Source organism: Vigna umbellata, chromosome 4, assembly GCF_029865625.1.
Source record: "Vigna umbellata cultivar VRB3 chromosome 4, Vumbellata_1.0, whole genome shotgun sequence".
NCBI lineage: Eukaryota > Viridiplantae > Streptophyta > Magnoliopsida > Fabales > Fabaceae > Vigna > Vigna umbellata.
This window is the reverse complement of record NC_142168.1, coordinates 61089070-61097315: the sequence shown is the minus strand read 5'-3', so window position 1 is coordinate 61097315 and position 8246 is coordinate 61089070.

Sequence of the window (8246 nt, the reverse complement as noted above, 5' to 3'; positions counted from 1 at the left end):
CAACTCAAATTATGCAGAATTTTTTAACTCAAATACACTTTGTAGATCGACTACTGCATTTTTTATGCTTACAACATTACAAAACACTTGGAATCAAATCATTTCATGTTCCAAATGATTCAGACATTAACTCATTCAATTGTTGTCCAATAGAACAGTGCACAATGCCAAATGAACAGTGGAATTTTGTTGCAGCAGAAACACTTTCTGGAAGAAACAGAACAGAAACTGAAAAGCAATGCAGATCTGAGTTTGGTTGGCAAATTTAAACACCTAAGCTCATCTCTTGATTGTTCATTGCTCTTAATTGGTGTAGCCACATCCAAACACTTTCAGAACCGTAAAACTTGGTTAAAAACCAGATTTGATGACAAAAATAGCAAATTAACCAAACATGACTTAGACAAAACTGGAAATGATGCTCAAATGATTAAAATGACTCAAAGTAGCAAGAGATAACCGAATAAAATGATGAGAGACTCAAGCAAATAGAGTTGGTATCAATAAAACTCAAAACATAGAAGCCTAAACACATCATAGATGCTGAAACAGAAACAGAATTCAGAAGAACAACAAGACATAGCAGGAATTGAATGACAGTTTGGAAATGAAAGATAAAACCACTTATCTCACGGTTCAAGTTAGAACCTAAGCTCTGAATACCACTTGATACATCTAGGGGGATGTATTGAAGATGTGCCGTGAGATTGGAGGTGAATGGAGGCTTGGAAGGCAGCTGAAACCAAGGGAACAGTGGTGGCAGCAACTGCAGATTCTGGAGGAATTTCTAGATCAGATTGGCTGGGATCTTTGGAGGTGTGGCAGCGGATTGTTGGTGATTATGGTGAATGGAGATGGAGGCTAGCTTGGAGAGGTGATTCACAACTCAGAAGGCTTCCTAGAGTGGAAGAAAGTTGCAATGGAAATCAAGCTAAGAAGTAACTCTTGGAGAAGGAATTTGCTATACATTTCAGCAGAAATTCTTTACTACAATCCAAAAGTGAGCTACAAGCTTTGCCTATGAGATTTTATAGATCAATCTCAAGGCTTAAGCAAGCATATTACACGTTTCAGATCTGAAATGCTAATAACTACCCATGTGCTAAATCTGTGGCTTCTAGAAAGCTTTATGAAGCACGTGACAAATGAGTTTTACATGTGGAGGAAAAACAATTACTAATGCCGCCCCATAGAAGGATAAGCACACCCCTTCTTGTGTAGAAATCCACTTTACCCTTCTCCATGTTTTGGCAAATTTGTAACATCTTCTTGTTCTCCAATTTTCCATCCAAAAATAGCAAATAGTATTTGACCTTGGGGAGAATACTCATCTTGGATCTTTTTGGCCATCCCTCTTGTGATGGGTCCTATGGTGTTAGGCCTTCTTGTATCACTGAGCATCCAAGATCTTCCCTCAAGGGGTGGAAAAGAGAGTGTTTGCTTCGTCTCTGCCAAAGATAAAAACCCTAGGACGTCCTAAAGCTTATATACTATTCTAAAATTACAGAAAATTAGGCCCAAGCCCAAAAATAGTGTCGCTCAGCGGTAAACTACAGCTCAGCGGTAAGTGCGTGAGTTGTTTTTCTCCCCTCAGCGGCTTTTTCACCCCTCAGCGGAGCCAACATGACTGTCTGAGTGCCGCTCAGCGGTAAACTGTCGTTGAGCGGCAGTTGCGGCTTCTCCTTTTGCACTTTTTGATGTCTTTTCTGATTCCATCTCTGTCCTTCTTCACTTCTTTCACCAAATTCACCTTAAAACCTGCACAAAAACAATGAAATCAAGCATAAACCTGTCTAGCTCTCTTATTTCTAAAAATATGACCAAAAGCATGATTTCAAGCTAGTTTCTAAGTGTTAAAGGTTGCTTTTAGTATCAATTTTAAGCATGAAAATAACAGTTTTTCAACTGTTATCACAAAGTCAAGTTTGTTTTTTGTACCGTACGATCTCTCGCACATCCAAGCCGACCGAACGGTTCTCCTAAAGCCGACTCTCCCAGGGATGACCGAACGGCTCTCCCGAGTCCAACTCCCCCAAAGGTCCGTATACCGTATGGTCCTCTCGATCCCGTGAACCGAATGGTTCTATCCAGGCTGACTGCCCATACCAGCTGACCGACCAAGCACTAGGCCGGCCACATGGTTAGATTACAAATGATAATAGCTCATTAAAGCCCCTAATGAATATTAAGGCATGATTAGGCCGTCATTATGCCGACGAAAGGTAAAAGCCCATCACAACTAGTATAAATAGAGGTCTCAGGTACGACTTCAGATCGGATTGCCCATGCTGCATATTATGCATTACTTGCATCTTTTATAACCGTTCGATCATTTTACTGACTTGAACATCGGAGTGCCTTTGACAGGTGCCCGCCCTTTCAGCTTGGAGGAAGAGAAGGACGACCACTTGGGCTGCATGGAGAAACGTCTGATCGGTCATCAACCTAGTGCCTGGAGCAACACTCGTCCGCCCTGAGCCCCGCCTGTCCGATCTCTAGTAATGCTTGATCCGTCCAGTCTGCAAGGTTCACCCAGTCATCAAGGTCCGTCAGACCATCAACACAATCAGGAATTTTTTAGCAGGGAACCACCAAACCCGACCGAAACATTTTGGCGCCTACCGTGGGGTCGAGCGTGCATCCCCATTTGTAGCCATCAGGAAAGGGTGAGCAGTGCTCTCAGGAACCATAGGTGAACATCCTCAGCCGCTCGGCCTCGGCCAACAAGCCTCAACCTTTCAGCCAAACTCGGCTTTCCTCAATCGGTCGGTCGCATCTTGACCGCTCGAGTGCTTTCCTAAATTGTCTCAGGTACTCAGCCACACACTGGCCTCAACCTTTTGACAACCTGTGGTCTCGTCCGTTCGGCCCTAACAGGAACTCTGTCAGTTGTTTGGCCTGTCCATCATTTGACGACTCGGCCATTCGGCCTCATCAACCGTTTGGCCTTCAGAGGCCTCAACATTCTCGGCCACCATGGCCTCAATCGTTCGACCATCTTTTGGTCTCAACTTCTTGGCGATAGCCTAGCCTCATCTTCTCGGCCACCATGGCCTCAACCATTCAACCGTTCGGTAATATCTTGTCCTTCCAAGTACTCTATCAAACCTGGCCTCGTAGGTACTTAGCCAATTATTCGACCCCTAGTATTCACCCTCGATCGATCGGCTATACTACGAGGAATCTCGGCCAAAACGCATTAAAACCCAAGTTGATGAACGGAGTTTCACTCCTGTCAACTTGGTCGGGCGGTGAACGACAAGTTCCCAAGAGGAACCCCTACCCCCTGGAACGCATCAAAACCCAAGTTGACGAACGAAATTTCACTCCTATCAGCTTGGCCAGGCGATGAACAGGACACCCTGTCATTCGAGGCGTTTCAAAAGGCCTCAGCTCGGCCTCCAAAGGCCTCAACCATTCGGCCGCTGCTTGGCCTCAACCATTCGGCCTCCAAAGGTGATGGACAAATTTATGAACACCAAAATATGATGTCACAAACTTGTTTTTTAATCGGCAAGTGTGACCGAATCGTTCAAGTAATAAACTTGGTAAGACCAAGTATCATTCTTCCCAAAGGACTCACGGCCTAGTTTAGTTGTGTGGTTTCTTGATTAGCTAAGTCTTAAAGACGAAATATCTAGATTGTTTATATGCAAAAGACGAAAATTAAATATGTATGCATGAAGTTTTGATCAATGGCAAGAAAAACAAAAGATAAACACTTTCAATGAAATATATGTATGAATATGTTGTTGGGGGTCAATTTCATCTTATCCACTCTCATATATTTTAGGAATTCAACATTCAAATCATCATTGTTAATGCCACTCTCTAAAGTACCTTTCAAGAAGGCTTCTCCCTAATCACGAGTTCATACAATTCCTAGCATTCCTAATGATCAGTTCATAAGTACATGAGCTTAACGACAACCAATATAATATTGGGAGAAATTCCCGGATCTAGACTTCCCCGTACGCGCCCGTATCGACAAAACCAATAATCATGCATCGAATGAGTTAAACAATGCAAGCATTACGCAAAGAGGAAAAACCCTAACTAATGATGAAAGAAAGCATAAGTCTTAATTAAAAGATGTAAAAACAGATTCCATATATGAGAGCTTCAAAAGATTACATTGATTCCCCAACAAACATACAGAGTTTAGTTCACCATATTCATGGTGAACCTAGATGAATTACAATGAAAGAATGAAAGGTAAAACCCTAAAAAGGTGAAGAGGAAGCCTCAACATCCAAGATCCTCCTTCAAAGGGGTGGAAGAGAGAGTGTTTTCTTCGTTCCAGCTAAAGATACCTAACCCTAGGAAACCCTAAAGCTTATATATTATTCGTAAATTACAGAAAATTAGGTCCAAGCCCATTAAAGTGCCGCTCAGCGGTAAAATACCGCTCAGCGGTAAGTGCGTGCGTGTCACGGTTCTTGCCCTCAGCGGCCATTTTGCCCCTCAGCGGTCCTCCCGTAAGCTCCTGAGTGCCGCTCAGCGGTAAACTGCCGCTGAGCGGTGACTTCGGCTTCTCCTTTTGCACTTTTTGATGTCTTTTCTGATTCCATATCTCTCCTTCTTCACTTCTTTCACCAAATTCACCTTAAAACCTGCACAAAAACACTGAAATCAAGCATAAACCTGTCCAGCTCTCTTATTTCTGAAAATATGAAGAAAACCATGATTTCAAGCTAGTTTCTAAGTATAAAGGTTGCTTTTAGTATCAATTTTAAGCATGAAAATAACAGTTTTTCAACTATTATCACAACCCCAAACTTAGAACTTTGCTTGTCCTCAAGCAAACAAGATGTAACTCCATCTTCAACCAATTCATATGATGGTTCACTTCATTCAAAAATCTTCTTTTCAAGATAAGTAAAAACATCAATCAAACTTGTGATCAAGATTTCAATTAGGATGTGCACATGCTTTAGTGTTTCACAAAATCAGTTAATACCCAACAAATGTTCTTTTTCATGAATGACCAATCAATTAAGCATGGATGTTCATGTGCTAATGGAATATTTCCTCACTAGGTAAAGTATTTCACTCAACACACAAGTGTATAAAAGGTAATCACTCATTCACTCTTCTATCACAATGTCACCTGAATCAACTTTGCATTTCATTTTACCACAATCAAAAACATGCACAAGCATGTATCATCACAAGGACTTTTCAATGGCTTATAATATGGCTGGGCTAACAAGAAAATTTGTTTTTCTGGATCACAAAATCCTTGAGTTAAGAGAATCATAACAACACAATCATCTTATTCATTCCCAACTTTCTTTTGCCTTTGCATTGAGCTTTGCTTCTTTTTCTTTTCTTTTCTTTTTTCTTTGCATATTCTTACTTTTTAGCTCTTAGCTCAATGCTTTTCCTTTTTCATGTTTTCCCAACAACCCCAAACTTGAACATTTAACAATATCACACAAGATCTTCTACTTAACTCAAGGTAAAGATTTTCAATCAAGGGTTTCAGTATATGTTCAAGGCTAAGGGTTCAAAAAGATAGAACACAAAGTGTTCTCTTTTAGTGGGCTAATTTTACGAATTTGGCCAATAAAAAGGTTTCCAACAAACGGCCTTGATCATATGATGCAAAACAAGCAATTGATTCAATCATAGAAAACCTGGGCAAAATCATTCATGCTTTCAAAGTAATAGCATTCAACAATAACAACTCTGGAGCTCAAAACCTCACATATAAGCTCATTCACATTTGACATACACATCCTGCTTAATTTCACAATCACAATCATGATATCCTGCATTTGTTCACAAAGCTTGTGAGTCACCTGTATAAGCATTTTAATGTGCACATCATCTCAACATCAATCAATTAATAAGCATCATTCAGTATTACTTATCACACAATCATAGTTAATAGCAAACCATCATCAAACCAGGTGTTCAATAGAGTACATCCAATCCTAATCTAAAAACAAAAACAAATAAGTTTAGAAAACTTAAACCACAAAAGCATAATCATATGATAGCATTTATCAGTAAATGCTATCTGAGCTCCTCATCAGTCTGAGCTGTCCTCTGTATCTTCTTCTTCTTCCTCATCTTCATCATCTTCAAATGCATCATCATCATCAGCTTCATCTTCTTCCATCTCTCTAGCTGAAGCTTCAGCTACTCCAGCTCCTCCTCCATGCACTGGTTCCTCTGGCCAAGCTACCACATTATGAAATTCATCCATAGTCCACCTGTGGGCTGGAGGTGTATCATACATCCCCACAATCATCTCAGCAGTGGCCACCTGCCCTCTGTGAATGGACTGCAACTGAGCACCTATAATAGACATATACATGTCCCTCATCTGGAATGGTTCTGCTTCATGTGTATCAGCAGATGTCTGGCTCTGTGCTGGCCCTCTCTCTCTACGAGCACGGCGTGGTGGAACTGTCTGAGCCGCTTACTCACCTGCCCAATATTAACATTCAAGTTTCTGATAGCACAGTAGATGAAGAATGCCCTGCTGAGAGTAATATCTGACACATGTGAACATGGCTGAATATTGGCATGAGAAAACGCCATCCAATACTTTGCAAGAGGAGTCAAATCCGTCCTCCTAATGTTAACCACTGAGCCAGATCGATTCCTTTGGAAGTGTCCTCCAGGTATACACAGTACTCTCTCCACATCCTCATAATCAGCACCTTCCTCCATGCAAAGAGCAAACTGGCATTGCTCACCAGCCCACACAGTGTCCAGTAAGTTATTGATAGAATCAGGATCATACCTGATAGCATGGCCTCTGACACAGCCCAAATAATTCTCAGCTGGATAATCACCAATCTTCTTTGCATTGGTGTAAAATTCCTTTACCACAGCTATGTTGGCAGGTGCAGGATAAGTGGCTAGCTTTCCCCAGTCATTCCCTAACACTTGCTCTCCAAATTGAGGAGCAAAGTTAGGTATCATTCCAACCTTTCTCTCCATTAGAAGTCTCCTGTCCTGAACCACCCTAAAGTGCTTCTCATGTTTCCTAGAGAGGAACCTGCTAGAGTGGGGTTGCTCTGGTTCCTTTTCCTTTCTCTTGGTTGCCATGGTTTTCAATCTTTTTCCTGAAGAGGATGCCATTCCTACATTCAAAACGCAAATACAAAACCACAGAACATGATGTTAATCATTAGTAAAACACAGAACACAACTCCTTTCGAAGCTAAACCGCTACTGAGGGCCAGAATTCCCCCTCAGCGCCACCAGTGCCACATTCCAACACGCAAAAATTCAGAAAAACCAAATCTGGCAGAGTGCCGCTCAGCGGCAGTTTACCCCTCAGCGGTAACTCTGCAGATTTTTGAAAATCTTGTTTTAAAGCTGTCCTAACTCCACCCAAATGCAATTTTCAGTTTTCCAGTTCATAATCATGCAGTTTAATCGGTTCAAACATCAAATATATCATCAAATCATGCATAGAAATCAAAACCCCTAAATATTCATGCTTTGACAATCACATTCAAAATAAAAACCCTAGAATGAACAAAATGCATTTTACTTACTTGGGTGGAGATACTAGATGCAATGAGAATGTTCCAAGCTAGATACTCTCTTCCAACCCCAAACTTGATGGACACTAGTGAGCAAGTGAGTGGAAGAGAAATTTTCAAGAGGAAAGAATGAAAAGATGTGGAAAACCTTGGAAAGGTATGTGGAGTGTTTGTGCAGAGAAGAGCCTGGATAGAAAACCTAAACGCAGCTTGGGTTAAAAATACCCTAATGGGCTCGGGTCCCGCTAAGGGGAACTAAAGCCCATCTGCGAGAGTACCGCTCAGCGGTAATTTACCGCTCAGCGGCACTTTTGTGATGTGCTCTTCTCCTTCTTTTCTTAACCTACGTGCCTCCCATACATGCCCCTCACTGGTTCCCTGCAATTCAATGTTTAAAATGCTTATGCAAACCCTAACTAAAATAAACAAACAGAAATATTCAATCAACTGGGTTGCCTCCCAGGTAGCGCTTGTTTAACGTCACGAGGCCTGACCCAAAATCCACCAACACCCATCAGTAGGTGCAAAATTTTCTTACCAACACCCATCAGTAGGTGTTACAAACATAGTATCCTTCAGTAGATACTTAACCACCTAGCATCCTTCAGTAGATGCTATCTCCAACAAAATAATTACAAAAATAATGTTCACAAATTAAAAAATTACAAAAACCAAATCAAAAGTCTTTAAATCCACTGGGTTGCCTCCCAGCAAGCGCTCTTTTAACGTCATTAGCTC